Below are 11,450 nucleotides of genomic sequence, written 5' to 3'. Positions count from 1 at the left end.
ATGGAGTTACTTTATATTAGGTAGAAGAGAGTGAAGAGAGGGGAAGGGGTACGGGGGCAGGAATGATAGTAGAATGAATTAGACATTATTACCCTATATGTATGTATGATCACATGACCTGTGTAACTCTACATCAGGTACAGACAGATTAGAAGTTATACTCCATTTATGTATGATGTGTCAAAATGCATTTTACGGTCATGTATAACTAATTAGAACAAAAAAGAAAAGCAAAAAAATTGTGCTGGAACAACCAGATATCAATATGCAAGAAAAATCCATACACAGATATTATAAAATTCATAAACACTAGCTGCAAATGGATCATAGACCTGTGTGTGTAATATAAAGCACAAAACTTCTAGAAGAAAACAGGAGATAACTTCGGGTTGGGTGATGACAATACCAGAAGAACCATCCACGAAAGAAAAACTGGTAAGTTGAATGTCATTCAAATTAAGAACTTCCTCTGGGACACAATTAGGAAAATGAAAATTTAAGCAGCAGACTAGAAAATACTGGAAAAATACACATCAGATAAAAGACTATCAAAAATATAAAAAGAACACTAAAACTCGACAGTGTGAAAATTATCCAAGTTAAAACTTGTGCAAATTATCTGAACAGCTACTTCACCAAAGGAGATACGTAGGTGGCGAGTCAGCATATGAAAAGGTGCTCAACACCACTGGTCTTTAGGCAATTATAAATTAAAACTACAGGGAAGCACCACTGCATACCTACCAAAAAATTAAAATCCAGAAAACCCACAATACCAGACGTAGGAAGGATTTACAGCAAGGGGAATTCCCACTCGTGGCTGGCAGTAATGTGAAATGCAGTCAACGCGAAGAGTTTCTTAATAAAGCTCAAAGCCTTAATACGTGATCTAGCAACTGTGCTTTCTCACATTTACCTACTGAGCTGAAAACTTAATGTCCATGCAAAATCCTGCACATGAACAATTAAATAATCAGGTGGCAGATGGTGGGGACCCAGCTTCTTACGCATTGGAATGAGCCTTTTGCAAGAAAACTGAAGGGAAATTAATTCTATTTAACTAGGTTTGATTTACTTTCATGAAAACAGCAGAAGAGAATCCCAGGGTCCTGGAGCTGGCAGGGCTAAGAGGTAAAGGATGCTGGTTATAAGACCCAATGGGTCCTCAAGAAGGGTCTGGAGAGAACATGCCCAAACGCAGCTCCACACCCCATGCTTTTCTTCAGTTATTTACAGGACAGGACTGGGATGTACTTCTATGGGAAACAGGTCAGCAGCCAGATGTGATGAAGGAGTATTTTGGTACACAGTTTAATGAGAATGGAAGCCAAAGAAAGTAAGGGATTAAAGTTGTCTCTTTTTTGTCATTAATTAGTTGCTGTTAAATGAAAGAAAAATGCATGCAAAGCATTTGTTTTTAAATCAGGATATACAGAATGTATTGACTGTAAAAACCCCACAGCTCTCCTGGAGAAAACCACTCTTCCCAGTTTTTGTCTCCTTCTGGATGTGTTCTATGCAAGTATAAATACTGCACACACACGTGTCTTCACAGGTGTGCAGATGCACTCAGGGGCACTTGACCACCGAGCCACGTCCTCAGTCATTTTTTGTATTTTATTTGGAGACAGGGTTATGCTGAGTTGCTTAGCACCTTGCTTTTGCTGAGGCTGGCTTTGAACTCCTACCTCCTGCCTCCCAATCTGCTGGGATTACAGGCGTGTGCCACCTCACCCAGGCCACACTTTGTTTTTTAAAAATGTAAATAAAAACATTTCTCACTTGCCCCTAACACCTAAGGAAGTCCTACAGAGTCTGTGTGGAGACACCTGGGTCTGTCTTATCCCAGCTGCAAGCCTGCCATTACCACAGTGCACTTAATCAGATCCCCATTGATGAACCTTTAAGAGGTTGCTGGTTTGTAGTATTTTCCTATCCAACTTTCAGGACATGAAAAGAAATAAAAAATTACCAGCACGAGCATTCCTGTCAATACCTCCTCCCTCTGCCCGAGGACTCTGTTTCATGGTGAATCTGGTCCTACACTTTTGGTGGCCGGTGACAGAAGCACAGTGAATTGAAGAAGACCACTCCAACCTACAGCTCTCCGACCTCCTGCAGGTGCCTCCAAGAAAACGCGGCTCCTCACGAGGCACGAAACACTGCACGGCTGGTCTCTGGCCTGCTTAAAAAGTGTCAGTGTTTAGGGCTGGGGCTGGGGCTCAGCGGTACCGTGTTTGCCTCGCACCTGGGAGGCACTGGGTTCGATCCTCAGCATCACATAAAAATAAATAAATAGAAAAAACTTGTGCTCATCTACATCTAAAAATATTGAGGAACTTTAGACTACGTAGAGGGAAATAAGGAGGGGTATGAGAAATGGTGGAATGAGACAGACACCATGACCCTGTGTACACGTATGATTACACCAAAGGTATGAATTTACATCGTGCACACCATAGAAACGAAATGATGTACCCCATTTGTGTACAATGCATCAGAAAGCAGTCTGTAAAAAATAAACATAATAGAGTGTCAGTGTTCACTCAGTTAGTCTGGCATATTAGTCTCTGTCAGGAAGTAATTACTGATGATGAGAAGACTAGAGATTTAATTCTCACATTTTTCCTATTACATTCTGGAATATTAAATTTGGGTGCTCACCTATCAAATCATGTAACAAGGTCATTTAATAACATTTCTAGTCCAAATGATGGAATTCTAAAGAGATGGGTTATAAGATGCTATATCTTAAAAATAGTAGCTACCTAGCCACTGAGTGGAGACTGTCTCTGCCACTGGACTAAGTGCTTTCACATTATTATCTCATTTAATCTTTAGAACCACCCTAGCAATTCCCTCAGTCCATGAGGATAAAATTAAGTTTGCGATATAAAGCAAAGAGAGGCAACCACTTGGGGAATTCTGTCAGCTATCATTTGAGTATCACTTTACAACCTTCAGACTACTCTACAGACACGATGACCTCATTTACTTCTGAGGCTACTCTGTGAAGAGGGCAGGATCTCTCTCAGTGGTTTCAAACAGGCCTCCTGATGGTGAGTAACCTGAGACATTTACCAGGGCAGAGAGCAACAGGGACCCAAATCTTAGTGTTAGAATCCCTGCAGATCCTGCCAAAGCTCCCTTAGAGCACAGCAGTGCCTCTACTTAAAGGGCGAGTTCAAGCACAAAGTGGCTGCCACGATCCCGTGTAGATGACTTCCTCCATCATGTGGACTGGTTTCTATTCACAAATCTCTGTGGTAGTGGTGGTGTTGGCAGCAGCACTAATTCTGCTGTAGTGACAGCGTAAGAAGTACTGTGAGCAGCAGCATCAGCGAAGCTGTGAGAACAAAGGCTGATGGGGTTAAGGGCTGCCGCCAGGCACTAAGCTAGCTTTCGTTTCACTTTAGCAACTCTACGGGGCAGGCATTACTGTCATCCCCAACTTACACCAGAACCTGCAGCAGGGAGAGATACATGAACTTGTCTAGAGTTACAAAGTTCATGCCCGACACAGCCAGGACTCCAATCCAGACAGAATGGCATCTAAGTCAACACTATGCACCGCACAGCTCTTCCTGCAAGGTGCAAGTTCAGGAAGCGGGAGGCGAGTTCCTGCAGTTCCAAAGCATTCATTATTTAACAATGAAGTGTGTTTCCTGGTCATATATCCTGAATATTCCTGAATGAAATTCAACACAATAGCTATACTGGTAGCAGACCAAAATAGAATCAACTTCTGAGGACAAAAACCCAACTGAAAGGACACACTTAGTTAAAGCATGGGTGGGCAAAGGACAAGCTGAGAGCCACATCCGGCCTGCCACCTGTTTTTGTAAATAAAGTTTTATTGGAACACAGCCATGAATTGTCTATTTCGTGATAAACGGGCAAAGCCTGAAACATTTACCAGAAGTTGTTTGCCGATCCCTGAATTCAAGAACAAAAGCCAGCACTGGGGATGTAGCTCAGTGCAGAGGCTGTGTCCAGGATGCAGGAGGCCCTGGGTTCCATTCCCAGCAAAGAAAGAAAAAAAACAAACGGGCAAAGCAGAGAGGGCATTCAACTAGTGCAAACTGAGTTGCGGTCAAAGTTACTTATACACCATATTTCAAAAAGTCAGCATGAAATAAACAATGTCAGGTGTCTCCATAATTTTTGAGACTTTGCATGTTCAAACCGTTAACATTTTGGATATACTGGGATAAATATATATATTACTAAAACTCATTTTTCAAAATTAATTTCTTTGACACTTTTAAATATGGCTCCTGGATAAGCCAATCTCAAAAATCCAAAAGACGAATGATCTCACTGATAAGCGGATGATGACACATAATGGGGGGTGGGAGGGGTGCAAGAATGGAGGAAGGAAGGACTGTATAGAGGGAAAAAAGGGGTGGGAGGGAAGGAAAAAAATAACAGAATGAGTCAAACATCATTACCCTATGTAAATGTATGATTACACAAATGGTATGCTGTTACGCCATGTACACACGGAAACATGTATCCCATTTGTTTACAATAAAAGTAAATCAGAAAAAAAAATATGGTTCCTGGAAGATGTTTGTTTATATGGACTGTATGTCCATAGGACAGTGTTCTCTAAGAAATCAGAATCTCTGCTCCGTGAAGATTGAAGAGTAACAGAAAATTAAGGTTAAAATTATAATTTTTTGCCTTTGTTTGACACCTGGAGCATGATTTACGTAAATGAACTAAAAAGTGGCGGAGGGAGGGGGTGATACTGGGGAATTGAATTCAGGGGCACTTAACCACTGGGCCACATCCCCAGCCCTTTTTTGTATTTTATTTAGAGACAGGGTCTCACTGAGTTGCTTAGGGCCTTGCTAAATTGCTGAGGTTGGCCTTGAACTCACAATCCTCCCACATCAGCCTCCAGAGCCACTGAAACCACAGTGGACTACGGGTGTGCGCCACCAAGCCCTGATGAACAACTATTGTAATAATACAAGATTCAGAGAGTAAACATACTACTTTTTGCCAACAACATTATTTAGATGAGAAACAACACTCAGGCAAAAAATGTGGACTAGAAGAGACCTCACTAATAGTTCCCAGCAGGCTAATGAGTCTGAACGAATAAATTAGATGTGAAGAATTTCCATTAACTTCAGATAAAGTAGGTGAAGTATCAGGTGAAATATCTTTCAAGACACAGACAACAATTCTCAAATAATATGTTAATTCTACTTTTTCTAGCAATTTTACATTCGATTTCCAAAGGCACCCCAAGATTCCCAGGACATTAAGTTTTTGTTTTTAACAAGTCAATGAACCTTAGCGCCTATGGTGACAATGAAAGAGGGCCACCTGGGGACTGTGGGCCACACCAGGCAGAATAGGCCCAAAGGGAGGCACGCACACTTGGATCCTTCCTGCCCCATCGACCTGGCCAGGAAGTGCCCGGCATGGCTGGTCTGAGCATGCTCCGGCCTGCAGTGCGAGCCCTTCTCTTGCATGGTGTCCAGGGGACATTCACTCTGGATTCTGGGCTACCGTTGTGCTCGTCACACTCGTTTCCAAAGCCCATGAGTGGTCTGAAACCCTGCACACTGGGCGTCTGGTGGAACCTTCCTTGCCTGCAGGAACGCAGGCCGGTGGCCTCCACAGTTGCTTCCCTGCCCTCTCCCCCTTCCATTTCCTGCCTGGAACAGCGGCTGCACCTGCTGCTCTCGCTTCCCCTCTCCCTCCTCGACCAGGCCCCTGCACACCGCAGGCCCCCGCTCCTGCTCCTGCATGCTGCAATGGGACTCCTCGCCCTGCTCCTTCATCCTCAGGAGTCTGGGCAGTTCCCCATCTTCACGCCTGAATGCCAGCTCACTTGGGCACAGGCACTTGGGGACTTTCCTGTGGCACATGCTCCTGCTGCCCTGCTGGGAAGAGAAAGCAATGCGCCCCTGCAGAAGGGAAGCCCCAGCTCGCTGAGGAGGGGGCTGGCATCAGCCTTTAATGCCACCTTCTCTCCTGAATTAAAGGGAAATGGCAAATAATGCACTGATATTCAAGTATGGACTGCAACATGCCAGGGATTTTTATTATCTTAATTAAATCTCAAAGAGCTCCATTAAGACCAGTGGGCAAGACAGAATCATCATTCCATGACAGACATGGATACAGGGGAATGGCTTGTCCAAGGTCACATGACTAGTGGACTCTAGGGCCTGGCTCTTCCTCAGAGGAAAACCCAAGCAGGGCCTGTGACGGGTGTCGATGGTCCATGCTGAGACCATGCCAAAGATGAAAGTGCACATTTAAGAACTTTTATACCAGTCTGACACAGCTGCATCATTTTTATTGTGTTTTTCAAAAATATCAATCCTTAACAAATAAGCAATAAAAAATTTAAAAGTTGCTTTGCCACATACAGTTGGATAAGTGCTGTTCTAGATGGTACCAATGCTAACTTTGTGGACTACCTGGAAGATCTTTCTTCGTATGAGCATGTGCAGATCTGCTCTCACAACATTACTCAGTAACTGCCTCAACTTCTAATATTTAACATCGAATCAGGCTCAATGCACACAGAAAATACATTTAAATCTTTGAAACTGACAGAAGCGTAAAATGTTTAGTCACAAAATCTGACATCACGTTATTGTTAAAAGTTCTCTACTTTGCACACTGAATAAAAGCTGAACATTTTTGTGTTTCTCCCTTTCCATCTCACCCCTCTGGGCCTACAGTTCTACCCTCCAGGGGGGCCCACCGCTACCCTTGCACAAGGCACTCCAACTGCAGTCAGGACTGTCGTGGGAATGAGATCACTCCAAGCCAGCCACACCAGCTCATTCACCTTTGCCAGACATTCCCTTTCTTGGCTTCCAGTGCATCCAGGCTCAGTCTTGGCCCTAGAACCAGACAGAGAAGCCAGCAGACAAACCTACCGAGGGGCTCCTGGGAAAGGCTTTCCTTCCTAACAAAGGGAGAGGAGCCCGAGAGGAGTCTCTTTGGCTCAGCCTTCTTTCGAGGATTAATGTTAACTCTGAGAAGACAAGGGTTTTGTTTGCTTTATTGAGAGGTGGAACCCAAGGATCTAACAGGTACTCAAAAATATATTTGTTGAGAGATGGGGTGTAGCTCAAGGGTGCCTAGCATGCACAGGGCCTTGGGTTCAATTCCCAACACCTTAAAACAAAAAATTCTGTTGAAAAAAAGTTGAATGGTTAGGTTTTATGGGTTGCAATGGTCGCAGCTATGGCAGCCACTCTGTACACTTGAGCAAAGACTGAGAATGGCAGATGGCGTTGGCTAGAAGTCCTGACGATGTGGAGAATGGCTTTTTTTTTTTGGTGGTACTGGGGATGGAACTCGGCCACATGCATGCTAGGTGATGCTCTACCAGTGAACTATATCCCCAGCCTTTGGTTTCGTTTTTAAAATTTTATTTTGCAACAGGGTCTCACAAATTACTCAGACTGGCCTTGAGTTTGTAATCCTTCTGCCTCAGTCAACCTAGTAGCTAGGAGTACAGGAATGTGTCACCATACCTGGCTCGAAAGTGTCTCATTAAATGCGACATTTACATGATTTAACTGCACAGGTCACTGAGTTATGGTCTTACTCATGGAGAGTGGGAGGCTGTCCCCGGGGGACTGAGGGGCGGCATGTGCACATGGCTCACCTGTATAATCTACTGGTGGACGGAAGAGATTCCTATGGAGAGGGGAAGGAGGACCCCTCAGGAGGAGGGGAACTCCTGAGGGAGGGGTTCAATTATGGTAATGTCACCGTCCAGCCAGGCCAGCCAGTTCCACCCCCAGCACCACGGGGATTTGGGGTGGGGGGGGGCCAAGGTCCACCTAGGAACTGCAAGGGTGGTGCAGAGTTTGCAATGCCACAGTGACCAGCTCTGAACCCTGAAAGCATCCTGAGGGCACAGAGCGTGCAGCAGTGCGAGCGGTACTGACACAAGGCCAGAAGGAGCTCAGGGCAGCGGTCAGCTGAAACACGGCTTAGAAGTTCGCGAAGTGAACAGGACAGAGGCCTGGGGTTCCCGACGGAATCAGATGAGAACAACAAGGTGGTGGGCTCGTCCAAAGCACCCGACGCCCAGGCAACGTGAGATGGGGGAGTCTGAGGAACACGGTACTTAAAACGCAGTCAGGCTCTAAGAGGGCGCGAGACCAAGCAGGCTCAGGGGACGTGCTCAGGGCTGGTGAATCACGAGGTGAGGTCATGTGCTGGCGGGCAGGTGAGGTCAAGGCTCAGGGGTGGGACGTGCCAGGGCAATTGGGACAGGGAGGCTGTACCCCAGGACACTGCAATGTGGGCCAGAGTTGATCAAAGCACGTTTCTGTTTTCCTCTCTGGCTCTTTCTTTCTGTGGTGCTGGGGACGGAATCCAGGGTCCCAGACATGCGAGGCAAGTGCTCGTCCTCTGAGCCAAGCCCCAGCACATAGAGCACATTTCTTGATATTGTTCAGCAACCCAGGGAATCTGAGGGCGAGAGCAGAACTGGCCGTTACCCAAGACGGGAGGCCAGGCAGCCGTGGGATTTTACAGAGGCTGCGAGCGCATGACGACGGCTATCTCCTCCCTGACCTGTGAGGTCATATGCCCGAGTTCACTTTGCGAACATTCAAATCTGAACATTTGGATTTGTGCACTCAGTTTTCTACGGCTGACCAATAAACCTGAGGCAAGGAAATAACGAAGGGTTCCTAGAGACACTAAGTAAGGGACTGAAAGGTTTCCCTGTCTTCAGGGAGGGCAGGGCGGGAGCAGGCTGGAGGGGCGCATCTGAAGTGATGGACAGATCGTGTGCATTTAAAATCAGGAGGTCAGTAATTTGAGATATTTAAAACGGGGATCCTGAGAGTTAAGGAAAATGTTGAGGGCTGGGGTTGTGGCTCAGTGGTGGAGTGCTTGCCTGGCATGTATGAGGCACCAGGTTTGATTCTTGGCACTGCATTTAAGTAAATAAGTAAGATTCATCAACAACTGAAAAAAAGCAAAGAAGAAAACGTGCTGTGGGGCCGGGGGCGGTGGCAGAGCACAAGCTTTGCCTGCTGGAGGCCTGGGTTCATTCCCAGAACCCAAAGAGAGGGCTGCAGCAAGCTCTCAGAAGCCAGAGAGGGCCGGGGCTGTAGCTCAGGGGATCAGCACTGCTCAATCACCAGCGCGGCAAAAAGGAAAAGCCAGAGACGGGGCGGAAGGGGAGCAGGGGCTAAGGATTTATTCCAGATCAGACCAAAGTCCCTGGAAAAGGTGGCAGAAAGTGCAGAGTTCTCCAGGGCGGCCCCCTCCTACGTAGGACCCGCTGCCTTCCTGCCCGGTGCACCCCATGGGCCCTTCCTACAGCACAAATGGAAACCCCGATCTCCCCCGCTCACCGCTACTCCGCTCCTGCTCATCTGACAAGGCCACCCTCCCCTTTATTCAGGCTCCCTCTGGAAAATCATGCTGAGAAATACAAATTAGGAGGGCAGCTGTCTCTCTGTGCGGATGTTGGCAAGAAGGGCTGTGGGTCATCAAAACGCTAAAACAGCACAGAACTCACCGAGTCACTTGTCAGTCACCAAGGTTAGGTCCATGCAATCGGGATGCTGAACTAGAAAGGGGGTAAAGTTAAGGGGTCCCGGGGCCCAGCTGCCACATTCCTCAATGTCCAAAGCCTGGAACAATGTCAACCGAGATCTGGAAGGCTTCATCAGAGTGCACATTCTTAAAATACGACATCAACAGCCTCATAAGACCTGCCCCCCCAGCAGTGTGACTCAGTGTACAGACGGCAATCACGACAATATATACATGCGTGGTTCCTTGCTTCAAGGTGCTAGCATTTCAGATATTCACAAAACTTCTAGAACTGAGGAGTCTAAACTCTCACAAAGAGGTGAAAAATACCCAGCCACCAAACAGAGGCCAAATGTGAGAAAGAACTACAGCAGGAGCTGGAAGAGCAGAAGGCTTCACACCCCCGCCCCACGAGGGAAGAATCAGATGAAGGGGCTTCATCTGCATAAAAATATGCAGCTGAGAAGAAACTTCTCCCACAATGGATACAGCTGATTTATAAATATTCATGAAGATATGCTAAAATACCAGAAAAAAAAGTTGAACAGAAATTTACTTCAAAACTGCACAATGCTGTGTGCTGAGTAGTAATTTGCTGGCAAGTCCTTGGTCAATTCTACTGTCCAGAGGGAAGGCAGGCCTGGTGGGAAGGGGCTCTGGTGAGTGCCGCATCCTAGGAGTCCTTTCTCCTGCCTATTCATGTATTAAAGTGGTTGTCTCCACGTCCTAATGGGAAATTAGCCAGCCTGCAATCACAGCCAGTATCTGTTAAGTATAAATTAGAAACACCACAAAATATTGCACTGAGTAGCTGGGGGTTGCTAGGGAACAGGAGGTCAGGCGTCTTCAAAGGCCAGGTTATTCCCATCCTCAGGGCCTCTCCGGACTCTATTCATGCTGGACTCCAAGCACAGTGGGCACCAGGGCCTGGAGGGCCCAGCATCCTAGCTCACACCCAGCCAGCCCATCTAGGCTTCTGAGCTGGGCAATCCAAGCTGCTTAAATCTGGAGGTCCCCTCCCAGCCCCAGGTCTCCACTTCAGGAAAGTGTACAATGCACGAGGTGCCATGTTGGCGTCATGTGCAAACTGGTACTTTCTGCAGGACACTGGTGTCTAGGGTTAGTGTGAAAGAGAGTCACAAACAGAAGGCTCCCACTAAGCAAAATGTTCAAAAATAAAAGTGGCTGGGGCGTGTGGCTCAGTGGTAGAGCACTTGCCTAGCATTCGCAAGGCCCTGGGCTCAAGCCCCACCATGGCAAAAGATAAAAACAAATAAAATAATTAATTAAAAAATAAAAGGAATTTAAAAAAAAAAAGGAGTGGGGAGTACACGCTCCTAAATCCAAGCTACAGGAAACAAGACTGCACTGTGACAGTATTTTCTGTCCTTGGAATGACATCTTCCACCCACTTCCATTTGTGATCCAGGGAACTGAGCATTGACCCATCCTGGATTTAAAGACTATTTTATAGGGTTCTGATAATAACTTTTCCATGAATTTGTCTTTCCCTGTGTCTGTGCCAAAAGGAACATGTGTCCTTCACAAATTGTAGTTGGAAATGTGCCGCCAAGTTTAGAAAATGGTAATAAGTTCAAATTACAAATTAGGAGAGGAAATGAATCCCTCTCTTGCTGGGCAGCTGAACAATCAGCACCCGAGCTGGCCGCCAAGGCATCTATGTTGCTTTTTTCCACAATGGTGAATGGGATAACCACTGTTCACTAGTCCCTTGACCATGAGTGGTGATGTGCTGGATGAGCGAGGAGTGAGGGGCACGCTCAGTTAATCAGGCCTCAATCCCACCCTAAAAGAGGAGAAATCCATTCTCACATCATCCATGAGAAAACAGTACTGAAATGAGAGGTCAGTGACCCAGGGCTGGCGAAAGTCTCTGTAGAACT

At 46.2% G+C, this 11,450-nt stretch overlaps 1 protein-coding gene across 2 annotated transcripts in view; it reads right to left on the bottom strand.

Annotated features, from left to right (window-relative positions):
- MYO10 (myosin X) overlaps positions 1–11,450 on the bottom strand; it is a 106,162-nt gene that overhangs the window by 46,240 nt on the left and 48,472 nt on the right. The gene's annotated exons all lie outside the window — the stretch shown is intronic.

This window comes from Sciurus vulgaris, assembly GCF_902686455.1.
Source record: "Sciurus vulgaris genome assembly, chromosome: 6".
Taxonomy (NCBI): domain Eukaryota; kingdom Metazoa; phylum Chordata; class Mammalia; order Rodentia; family Sciuridae; genus Sciurus; species Sciurus vulgaris.
Note: the sequence above shows the minus strand (reverse complement) of the source record. Positions and strands in the feature narration are given on the sequence as shown.